A 12,183-nucleotide genomic window follows, 5' to 3' on the forward strand; every position below is an offset into this window, starting at 1 on the left:
GTCCCCAGAGGTGTGCCAGTCACTGTGACCCTCCATCCCCAAAACATTTAAACCACTTCATGTTTATTTATTAACTCGCCAATAGAAATTGTATTCCTTTAGGGTAGACAACATGGTATTGTGAAATAGGTCCCGACTCTGAGTGGCTGCCTTGAGCTAATCAACCTATGTGTTATCTCATGCACTTACTATTATTATTTTTTATTTTTATTTTTTTTTTGCAATTTTTGGCCGGGGCCAGGTTTGAACCTGCCACCTCCGGCTTAGGGGGCTGGCGCCCTACTCCTTTGAGCCACAGGAGCTGCCCCTCTCATGCACTTATTTTTTTAAGGAGACACAGCACCAAATATCAACTGTCTCAGAGACTCCCCAGGACACCGTATATCTTTATTAACTAGCGCTGATAGAAACAGATCCTGGCCCGAGTCTGGACGGATCTGGGGAGCTTTTCCTGTCTATATAACTGGGAGGTGCTATGTCCTCACATCAGCATCTGTCCCAGTTAGCTGCCGTTTCTGAAAAGGTCATTTATTCGTGGTATGAGGGACATTCTCAACGTAGCTGCCAGCCACATCCATCCCCAGAACTTTCTCCTCTTCTAAACTAGGGCTACGTCTCCGTGAAACACCGACACCCCAGCCCCTCCCCGCTGGCCGGCACCCAGCATCCTACCTTCTGTCTCTGGGAATCTGTGACTGCAGGGACAGCACCCGAGTGACATCTCATAGGATTTGCCCTTTTGAGTCCAGTTCCTCTCACTGAGCGTCCTCTCTTTCCAGGTTCGTGCATTTGGGATGGACCACATTCTGTGTGACCACTCAGCCCTGCTGGACACTTAGGCTCTTTCCCCCCTCAGCTATTGCAGATTTGGGGGCTTTGCACACGGGTGCACAAATGCCTCTTTAAAACTTTGCTTTGGTTCCTCTGGGGCATACGCTTCCCAGTGGAACAGCAGCATCGTGTGGTAATTCTGGGTTTATTTTTAGAGGTAGGAACAACCAGCCCATTTCTTCAGTGGTTTCCCCATCACACATTCCCACCGGCAGCGCCCAGAGGTTCTGACTCACCCACCTCCTCAACACCATCTGATAATGTCCAGGTTGCTTTTGTTCTTCTTCTTTTTTTTTTAACTTCTTTTATTTTTATTTTATTTTATTTTTTTGCCTTTTTTGGCCCGGGCTGGGTTTGAACCCTCCACCTCCGGTCTATGGCTCACTCCTTGAGCCACAGGCCCCACCCTTGTTCTTTTTATTTAAATAGCTTTATTGAGAGGACAGCGCCTGTGGCTCAAAGGAGTAGGACGCCAGGCCCATATGCCTGAGGTGGCAGGTTCAAACCCAGCCCCAGCCAAAAACTGCAAAAAATAAATAAATAAATTAATTAATTAATTAAATAACCAACAGATACAAAGTGCATACTATTAAGGTGCACCTGTGATGATTTTCATTCATGTACAATTGTACACCAATTCTCACACTCAATTATCACAGGGATTAATTATCTCATATTGTTACTGTTTTCTTGTTATTATTATTATTATAATTATTGAGACAGAATCTTGCTCTGTCCCCCTGAGTAGAGTGTTGTGGCATCACAGCTCACAGCAACCTCAGACTCCTGGGCTCAAGTGATCCTCCTGCCTCAGCCACCCCAGTAACTGAAACTACAGTCACCTGCCACAACACCCAGGTAACTTTTCTATTTTTAGTATAGACAGGCTCTTGTTCTTACTCACGCTGATCTCAAACTCTTGAGCTCAAGGGATCCACCTGCCTTGGCCTCCCGGAGTCGTGGGGTTACAGGCATGAGCCACTGTGCCCCACCATCATTTTGAGAGCAGCCATCGTACTGGGTGTGACATGGATCAACCTTATTTCCTATGAAGTTTTTCTACTGACAGGCAGACGTTTAGCCCAAAACATTCTTCCAGGACCTCTCATCCTCCTGGCCGTCAGTAATGGTGACTAGGGGGTCAGGGTCCCCTTCTCCCAGGTACTCCTAAGTCCCAGCTCCCAAGGGCCCATCCACAGAGAAGGAGGTGTAGGGGCTGGTCCCTGTGGTCTCCCCAGTCCAGACCGCAGGGGTGAATGGGTTAATACAAAGGGACCCCAGAGTTGTGCCCCCCCTCCTGCAGAGAGCACCCTCCCCCCTGTGGTTTGGGGTTTTCCTCTGGGGCAGGAACTAAGCCACCCCTTTGTCTGATTTCTCTCGGCAAGATGCAGGCGGAACAGCTCAGAGACATTAGGGCCCGGCCTCCCTCCATCACCACTCCTCGGGGTCCTCTCCTGGTGCCTCTCAGAAGCCCACAGTGCTGAGCAGAACCCCTCCCACAGCTGCTCCTGCCTCTGGCCCTTGGACACTTTGTCTACCCCTGGGGGTCTCAGCAAGGAGCTGGTTTAGCTTCCATTGGGACACCTGGCAACGTCTGGGGACACCTTGGGGTGTCAGAAGTGAGGGTGGAGTGTGTGTGCAGCTGGCATCTGGTGGGTAGGACCCCAGGACACTGGTCAGCAACAAGCAGTGCACTGGACAACCCACACAGAGTCCTCCAGCCCCAAATGCCAACAGTACTAGGGCTGAGACACACTGTGTTAACATGGGAGATTGTTTATCTATCATCTATCTATTGTTATCTATCTATCCATCCATCCATCCATCTATCTATCCATTCTATCTGTCTATCCATCTATCCATCCTATCTATCTATCCATCCATCCATCCATCTATCTATCCATTCTATCTGTCTATCCATCTATCCATCCTATCTATCTATCTATCCATCCGTCTATCTATCCATTCTATCTGTCTATCCATCTATCCATCCTATCTATCTATCCATCCATCCGTCTACCTATCCATTCTATCTATCTATCCATCCATCCATCCATCCACCCATCCATCTACCCATCCATCCACCCACCCACTCAACCATTCATCTGTCCATCTATTCATCCACTCACCCATCCACCCATCATCCATCCATCTATCCATTCATCCACCCATCCATCTACCCATCCATCCACCCACATATCCATCCATCCACCCATCCACTCAACCACTCACCCATCCGTCCACCCACCCACCCATCTATTCATTCATCCATCCACCCACACATCATCCAAATGTGAATACACCCATCCATCCACCTACACCTTCATCCATCCACCCACCCATTCATTCATCTATACATTCATCCATCCATTCATCCACCCACCTACCCATCCATCCATCCATCTAGCCATCCACCCACTTGTGCACCCACCACCCATCCCCACTGTCTGTGTGACTCAATGTGAAATAAATAACACTTACTCGGTCCATATTGCATTGAATTGAAAGTCCCAGGGAGGCCAGCACCCCAAACCCTCTGCCCAGAGAGACAAGTGTGCAGCCCCTCCCAGTGATTCTCGCAGGCTTTCAGTGAAGTCAAGCATGAGAAAGAACAGCCCAGTGGGAAGTGTCAAAGAGAGGGCAAAGGTCACAAAGCAAAGAGTTTATCTTTAACTGCATGGTTGAACTCAGCACTTTCTGTTCACCGCACTTCTGTCTCCTTCCTTCCTTCCTTCCTTCCTTCCTTCCTTCCTTCCTTCCTTCCCTCCATCCCTCTCTTCCTCCTCTCCTCTCCTCTCTTCTCCTTTTCTCTCTCTCTCTTTCTTCTTAGACAGAGTCTCACTCAGTCACCCTGGGTAGAGTGCTGTGGCATCACAGCTCACAGCAACCTCAAATTCTTGGGCTCAAGCGATCCTCTTGCCTCAGCCTCTCGAGTAGCTGCAACTAAAGGTGCCCGCTGCGATGCCCAGCTATTTTAGAGATGGGGCCTTGCTCTTTCTCAGGCTGGTCTCGAACTCCCGAGCTCAGTATCTTGACTTTTTCTAATCACTGCTAACCATGATGTAGGGAGAGTGTGCTGTGTCTGGTGAGGCCTGTTTTGAGTACTCAGGGCCAGCAGTGATGCTTGGCTTTTGTCCCAAATCGCTCTGTCCCTAGTGCCTGGCACTTTTAACCCTGTGCTATATCCTACACCCCATGGACTCAGAATAGGTATTACCTCCTTCCACATGGAGCCTCAGTGTCCAGACGCTTGGTCATATACAGAGATCTAGATTCCAGTCCCCCCCTGGAGGCTGAAACGCATACTGCATGTCCTAAAGCGCCCTGTCACCCCATCACAGTGTCCAGCAGCCAAAGCCCCCCAGACAGACAAAGACACTCTTGCCAGTGAGAACATTCCAAGTATCTTAAGATCACCTGCCAGGAACCAAGGGTGAAGGGAGACCTCTCTTTCAGAATGACTAAATTGTTGGGGATTTTGCTTAGTATCTAATGATTCCCCCCCCCCTTTTTTTAAATGTTGGGGATTCATTGAGGGTACGGAAACCAGGTTACACTGATTGCTTTTGTTAGATAAAGTCCCTCTTACAATCGTGTCTTGCTCCCCAAAGCTGTGGCACGCACCAAGATCCCACCTCCCTCCCTCCTTCTCTCTCTCTGCTCTTCCTTTCCCCCACCCTCCCTCCTTCTTTCTCTCTCTGCTCTCCCTTCCCTCACCCCCACCATGTCATTAATTGTCCTCATATCACAATTGAGTACATAGGATTCATGCTTCTCCATTGTCATAATGCTTTACCAAGAATAATGTGTTCCACATCCATCCAGGTTAATACAAAAGTCTCCATCTTTTTTAATGGCTTAATAGGATTCCATGGTGTACATATACCACAGCTTGTTAATCCATTCCTGGACTGGAGGGCATTTAGGCTGTTTCCACATTTTGGTAATTGTAAATTGAGATGCAATAAACAGTCTAGTGCAAGCGTCTCTGTGGTAAAAGGATTTTTTTTCTTCTGGATAGATGCCCAGTAATGGGATTGCAGGATCAAATGTTTTTTTATTTCTATTTTTATTTTTTATGAGACCGGATCTCACACTGTCACCCTGAGTTGAGTGCCATGGCATCATCACAGCTCACGGCAACCTTAAACTCTTGGGCTGGAGTGACCCTCTTGCCACAGCCTCCCAGGTAGCTGGGACTACAGACACCTGCCACAATGCCCCTCTAATTTTTCTATTTTTAGTAGAGATGGGGTCTCACTCTTGCTCAGGCTGGTCTCAAACTCCTGAGCTCAAGCAATCCACCCGTCCCAACCTCCCAGAGTGCTGGGATTATAGGCCCTCGGCATTGTGCCTGGATGGGAATAGCTAAAACTTCACTGTACAAAAACAAAGCACAAAATTGCTTCAACTGATGAGAAGCACTTTGAAGGCCAATTCAAAATGTGCTGTAAAGAATAACTTGGGGAAGAGTAGGGAGGCCTCCACAGGAGGACAGAGAGGGGGCATTACGGGCAGGACATGGGGGGATTTCTGCAGGAGGAAAGTGAGGGGAGGCTGGCATTTGTTGCACAGTAACAAGTCCCACACTAGCCAGGGCTGACCATGTTTCACATCCATGTTTCACGTGTTTTCCAGGGGAGAGAGAGATCATGAAAACCTCCCACCCGGTGCCCTAGAAGAACGGAAATTCTGGTACCATGTTTCCCTGAAAATAAGACACTGTCTTATATTTATTTTTTCTCAAGAAGACACACTAGGGCTTATTTTCAGGGGATGTCTTCCTCTTTGCATGGAAATGCATGGTGTGGCTCTGCAGATATGCTGCATAGCCACGCCCATCAATCTGCATAGCCACATCCACAATCTGCATAGCCACACCCATCACTGGGTCTTATTATGGGGTAGGGCTTATATTTAACAAATGCATAGAAATCCTGCTAGTGCTTATTTTGGGGGTAGGTTTTATTTTGGGGTAGGTCTTATTTTGGGGGAAGCACGGTCGCTGTAGATGTGCCTCTGTCCCACACACCAGCTCTGAGTGTTCAGTAGAGCCTCTGGTCCCATCTCACTAAGTGAAGTTCACTTGTATCTCTCCCTTCCAGAGAGAAATAGTCTTTCCTGGAGCTGAATGTTTGTTGAGTGCCCTCCACTGGTTCAAAGACAGAAACTCTGTATTTTCAGCAGGGCTGCCCTGTCAACATGGATAAAGTCTATGTGTGCTCTGCTGATGTTCCTGTGATGAGTTAACGGTATTCCTTAAATCTCTTCCCCCAAATTCAGCATACTTAGCTAGGGAGTTTTCTTGTTTTGTTTTGTTTTGTTTTGACACAGAATCTCACTATGTCCCCCTGGGTAGAGTTGCTGTCTCAGCAACCTCAAACTCTCAGGCTTAAGCGATTCTCTTGCCTCAGTCCCCCAGGTAGCTGGGACTACAAGCGCCCGCCACAACACCCTGCTATTTTTTGTTGCAGTTGTCATTGTTGTTTAGCAGGACCAGGCCAGGTTCAAACCCGCCAGCCTTGGTGCATATAGCTGGTGCCATAACCACTTTGCTACGGGCACCAAGCCAAGCAGGGGATTTTTTTTTAAATTTATTTTTTAAAGTTTCAGATTAATATGAGGGTACAGAGAATTAGGTTACAATGTGTGCACTGTTAGGTAAGTTTCTGTTACAGCTGTGTCCTGCCCCCAGGAGGTGTGCCATATCCCCTTTTCATTATTATCATTTTTGTTTGAAATAGAGTCTCCCTCTGTCATCCAGGCTCTACTGTTGTGGCATCATCATAGCTCACAGCAACCTCAAATTCCTGGGCTCAAGTGCTCCTCTTGCTTCAGCCTTCCAAGCAACTGGAACTACAGGGGTCTGACACAAGACCTGGCTAGTTTCTTTTTCAATTTTTGGTAGAGACAGGGTCTCACTCTTGCTCAGGCTGGTCTCCAACTCCTGAGCCCAAGCAATCCACCTGCCTCGGCTTCCCGGAGTGCTGGGATTACAGGTGTGAGCTATCATGCCCAGCCAGGGGATTCTCCTTCTTTCTTTTTTATTTTATTTTATATTCTTTTGGTGCCGTGACTTGGATGCGAACCTAGGGGATTCTCTTTCTGAGTGTGCCAGCATCACCTCTGCAGGTGTTTGGGAGGTTCTGTGTTTATGGAGAGAGGACGTAGACGGCGGTGCCCGTGGTTCACTCTGGGAGACTTCACTGCTTTGTTTCACTGCACTGTAAAATGATCATCATCACATTTCCCCTTCCAAGGGGCAGTGTCAGAAGCAAGCACCCAGGAAGACAAGAGTGTGTACTCGCTTTCTTCTTCCTGCTTCTAAATAGGTGCAGTCAGCTGGGACCCAATTCTACAGCCACCCACTTTACAAGCATTGTAAACAAACCCTGCTCACCCAGGGCTCCTGTCAGCAGAGCATCTCTGGAAATATTTTCCTCTGTTCTCTGCTGATGAAATACAGAGACTCAAAGGCAATTCCCTCAAACGTCCCATCCACTAGCTCCAAAAATATCAAATCAGCTGGAAAAAATACAACCTGGATGTTGCTGGACCGTCAAAAGCTGGAGAGGCAGATGAAGGTGAATGTCAGACTTTGCACCAGCCCAGAGCCTTGCCCTTTGCGCCCTGCTGAGTCCAGCCTGCTGGTGAGTGAGTGAGTGATGTCACTGACCTTCTCTGCCTTCCTAAGGCCTGCACAAAGGACAGGGGACACTGCTGGTGTCACTTGATGTCTGGGGGTTGCAACTCAGACCCTCAGAGACTGGAGGGTTGACAAGGACAGGGGTTTGTCCCCTCCTAGTCCTGGAGACCAGGAGTCTGAGGTGCAAGGGTCTCAGGGCTGCTCCCTCCACAGGCCCCAGGGGAGGCTCCTTCCTGCCTCTCCCAGCTCCTGAGGGCTCCAGGCATCCCTGGGCTTGTGGCCACATCACTCCAGTCTCTGCCTGTGTCTCCATGTGGCTTCTCCTCTGTGTCTGTGTCTCCTCTGCTGTCTCTCAGGAGGGCACCTGTCAGTGGGTTTAGGGCCCTCCCTAATCCAATATGGTCTCATTTTAAGATGCTTCACTAATCACATTTGCAGAGACCCTATTGCCAAATTACATTCTATCCATAGGTTCTGGGTGAAGACCCATGGACATGTATTTTGGGGTCACCACTCAACCCATTACAAATGTATTCAGTTCCTTCTGGAGGCTCCAGGGGAGGCTCCCTTCTGCCTCTCTCAGCTCCTGGGGGCTCCAAGTGTCCCTGGGCTTGTGGCCACATCACTCCAGTGTCTGCCTCCGTCTCTACGTGGCTTTTTTGTGTGTGTGTGTGTGTCTCCTCTGCAGTGTCTTACGTAGCCACCTGTCACTGGACTTAGGGCCCACCTTCTCCATGATGACATCATCTTAACTATTTACATCTGCAAAGACCCTATTTAAAAATAAAGTCACTTGGTGAAGGTCCTGGTGGCCAGTGGTGGGGAGGCGACATTGAACGTCTGCAATTGGTCTTTGGAGAAGTTTCTGTCCATGCTCTCATGGAGACAAGTGCCTCTCAGAGCAGCACGGGGTGGGAGGAGGGGATGGTCATTTTGTGCCCTGTCCAGGGCAACTGTCTCCCTGATGCTCCAAGGAGTAGATGTTCCAGGAGCTAGTGGGCAGACAGACACCAGCCCCTGCCTGGTCCTTACTGCCTCCCAACAGTCCCGAGGCCCATTTCCCCTGGCTGCATTCTGTGCCTTCACCCTATGACAATTATTGACATAGCATCAGCCTCTGTGTTTCTGGACAGTTCAGCAAGGACAGCAAACAGGCCCTTGATCCATTTCATGGAAGAGCGGAGTTTCTTGCCCTAAACAACAGAGTGGGGATCTCCGCCCAAGTTCCACCTTGCACCACCACCCACTGTGGTCTTCCCGTCACGCAGCCTGAGGAACCCTGACGTCACATAGGGTGTGACTCCTTTCAACCTGACAGGTGTCCTCACAAGAAGAGAAGAGGCAGACAAAGTCACAAAGAAGGGAAAGCCAGACACAAACACAGACTCTCACGGAGGGAAGCCGGCTGTGTGCGTGGAGGCAGAGAGCGGGCTGAGGCATCTGCAAGCTGAGGAAAGCTAAGGTACATGGACCCAATTGTTTTCCAGTGTCTGCAACAGAAGCCTACGCTGCTGATGCCTTGATTTTGCACCTATCATCTCCAGAACGGTGAGAGGATGAAGCTGTGTCATATCAGCCTTCCAGTTTCTTGTTCTGTGCCCCTCGAGATAGGCCTGGGACACGGTCACGGTGGGGATGATAACAAGCTCTGTTCCTTGAAGGACAGAAAGGAAAGAGGATCTGCGTTGATGACAGGCATGACATTCTGCCCAGGAGCTCTGACAATTAACTTTGCAAATTCATCCTAAAAAAAGGTGCTACATTGCTGAACTGTCACCATGGTCACCCTTTAAAGCTTTTTGAAGTTTCTCTAGAATGACTTCTCTAACTTAATTGTCTGACCTCGCATGATGACAGCTCCGATGGTCATTCCAGAAAAAGAGTTCTGAAACCGCTTTGAAGGGTGGACTAGGGGCTGGCGTCCGTGCACAGCTCCCAAGGGGAGTGTCTGGAATGTGACTGCACTGATAGTCCACAATGTAGCCCCGTTTTCTAACGTGAGTTTGTAAACTTAATGTTCTGACTGTGTAAGTTTCTGCCAGCTGCTATCACTTATACTTTTCTGTAAAACAAAGCACTACAAACCCAGGGGCTGTAAACGACACTGTTTCTGTGAGTCTCAAGTCCAGATAGAAATTAGCTGGGTTTTTGTCTTTTTATAGAGACAGAGTCTCACTTTATCACCCTCAGTAAAGTGCCGTGGCGTCACAGAGCTCACAGCAACCTCCAACTCCTGGGCTTAGGCAATTCTCTTGGCTCAGCCTCCCAAGGAGCTGGGGCTACAGCCACCCGCTCCAACACCTGGCTATTTTTTTTGTTGTTGTTATTGAAGTTTGTCTGGGGTTAGGTTTGAACCTGCCACCTTCCATATATGGGGCCGGCACCCTACCCACTGAGCCAGAGGCGCTGCCCCCAGAAGTTAGCTGGTTTCACTTTAGCAACAACCAAAGTGTTGGCTGAGGCTGTGCTCTTGTCTGAGCCTTGGGGATGTCTTTGAAACTCCCTGGTTGTTGGAAGAATTCAGTCCCACGTGGCTGAAGAATTCAGGATATCCAGTCTCTACACAGCAGCCTTCTCTGTAAAGCTGTTTGCTCCTTCTAGGCCAAAAGGAAGTGTGCCACTTGAAACCTTTCTGACATCGTTTATTATTATTATTATTAAATCATAGCTGTGTACATTAATGCAATCGTGGGGTACAATGTCCTGGTTTTATATACAATTTGAAATGTTTTCATCAAACTGGTTAACATAGCCTTCAGGGCATTTTCTTAGTTATCGTGTTAAGACATTTATATTCTACCCAGCCGTCCTCAAACTACGGCCCACGGGCCATATGCAGCCTGCCGAGGACATTTATCAGGCCCACTGGGTGTTTTTGCCCCCACTGCCTGTCCTGCTTAGCAGCCAACTCGTCCTAGGGCCTGCAGTTCAGCCCTCCAAGGGTCTCAGGGACAGTGAACTGGCCCCCTGTTTAAAAAGTTTGAGGACCCCTGTTACACCTACTAAATTTTACATGTACCCTTGTAAGACCTTTCTGACATCTTAACTCTGACTTCTGATGCGGCCAGACCCGTCCAGAATCATCTGTTTAATTACTTAAAGGCAACTGTTTAGAAACCTTGACTACACATGTAAGTCTGTGTACACTGAAACAGCATCACAGAACCGGCATCCCATCACATCCACATTTCTCTGCCATACTCAGTGGGAGCTGGACACACCAAAGAATTATGCCAGCCTTGCTAAGACACAATATTTCAGCTAAAGATGCCAGAGAACTTTGTTTTTCTATTTCTGAGGAAGAGACATATTTTCTTCAAACATTTACAAGAATTTTCTTTGATCATTTCCCAAATTATTTTAATCATCTCTTGGTGCTCGTTGGCTCTGAGGGAGTGAATATCTTGCTTCTTAATTTGCTTTGCAAATACTTCAGAGAGCTGAGTGGAAGAGTAGTTTCCAAATTTAAAAGCTCCCAGAGGAAGGGAGGTGGGGCATATGACACACCCGTGATATGCAAAGCAGTATTTGGGAGAAAATTTTAAACAGAATCCCAAACCCCTCTAAGCAAAAGGAAATGGAACATGAAGACAGCAAAGATAAATTATAATATACAAAGATATATAATAAAATATCCCATCTACAAAGATACAGTATATGCCACTGAGAAGCCTGCCTGAGAACAAATAGTGGGGTCCCTGGTCTCTCCTTTGCTGACCTTGTCAAGTACAGAATTACTGATCATATTTGCCCTTTCAAGACAATAAAATCTCCACATAGCAAACAATCACGAAATACCTTAGACTTTAGAATTTATAAACAAATTTATTTCTTGCAGTTATTGATGTTGGCAACTCCAAGATCGAGGCTGCTCATTCAAGGTGCTGTGTTGCTGGGTCCTCACATGAGCAACGGGCAAAAAGGGAAATCGAGACTCCCTGAATCCTTTTACAAGGCCACTAATCCCATTCCTGACAGAATCAGCAGCTGAAACATCCCCCCACAATACTCCTGCACTAGGGATTAAGTTTCATCAGGAATTCTGGTAGGACACAGACTGAAACCACAGATACTCTCTCTCTACACCCAGCCCCCTTCGAAGCTAATGCTTTGGTACTAAGACAGGAACCACGGAAGGTGCATGTCCTTATTCTCTGACCCTGGATTTCCAGTCTGGGGACTTGTCACATACTTAGGGCGTCAGATGCTGGGTCTTGCATACTGTTGAAACTTAATCTATTTCAAAATTACACTATGTGACGACATCAAACAATGAACAATTAAGGAGTGATTTATAACATTACGTAATTTTATCATTATATCGTAGGATTATTATTTATATGTTATGTATATGAAATTATATTGAGTAAGTACAGTGCATACAATTTATAAGTGCATTGCAGAATTCCACTCCGGGATCTATTACATTTTAGATCTATACTGTAATTTATAATTTTGTGAGTATAATGATAATTTAGACGCCAGCAACAGGGCTCACTCCTGTTTCAAGGCGTCTGAAGGGAGAGGACACCTCACCTCTGGCCCCAGGAGCGGCCTCTGGGCACCTGCAGACAGGTGGCAGTGTGGGGGAGGGGTCGGGCCGGCTCGCGCACGCGCAGTGAACACCCCAAGGCCTCCCGGAAGTCCCTCCTCCCCAGGGGCGGGCCCAGGCCCGGAGGAGAAACCCGGAGGCGCCGCGCGGCGGC

This window comes from Otolemur garnettii, unplaced genomic scaffold, assembly GCF_000181295.1.
Source record: "Otolemur garnettii isolate 467f Iridium unplaced genomic scaffold, OtoGar3 scaffold00065, whole genome shotgun sequence".
NCBI classification, from domain to species: domain Eukaryota; kingdom Metazoa; phylum Chordata; class Mammalia; order Primates; family Galagidae; genus Otolemur; species Otolemur garnettii.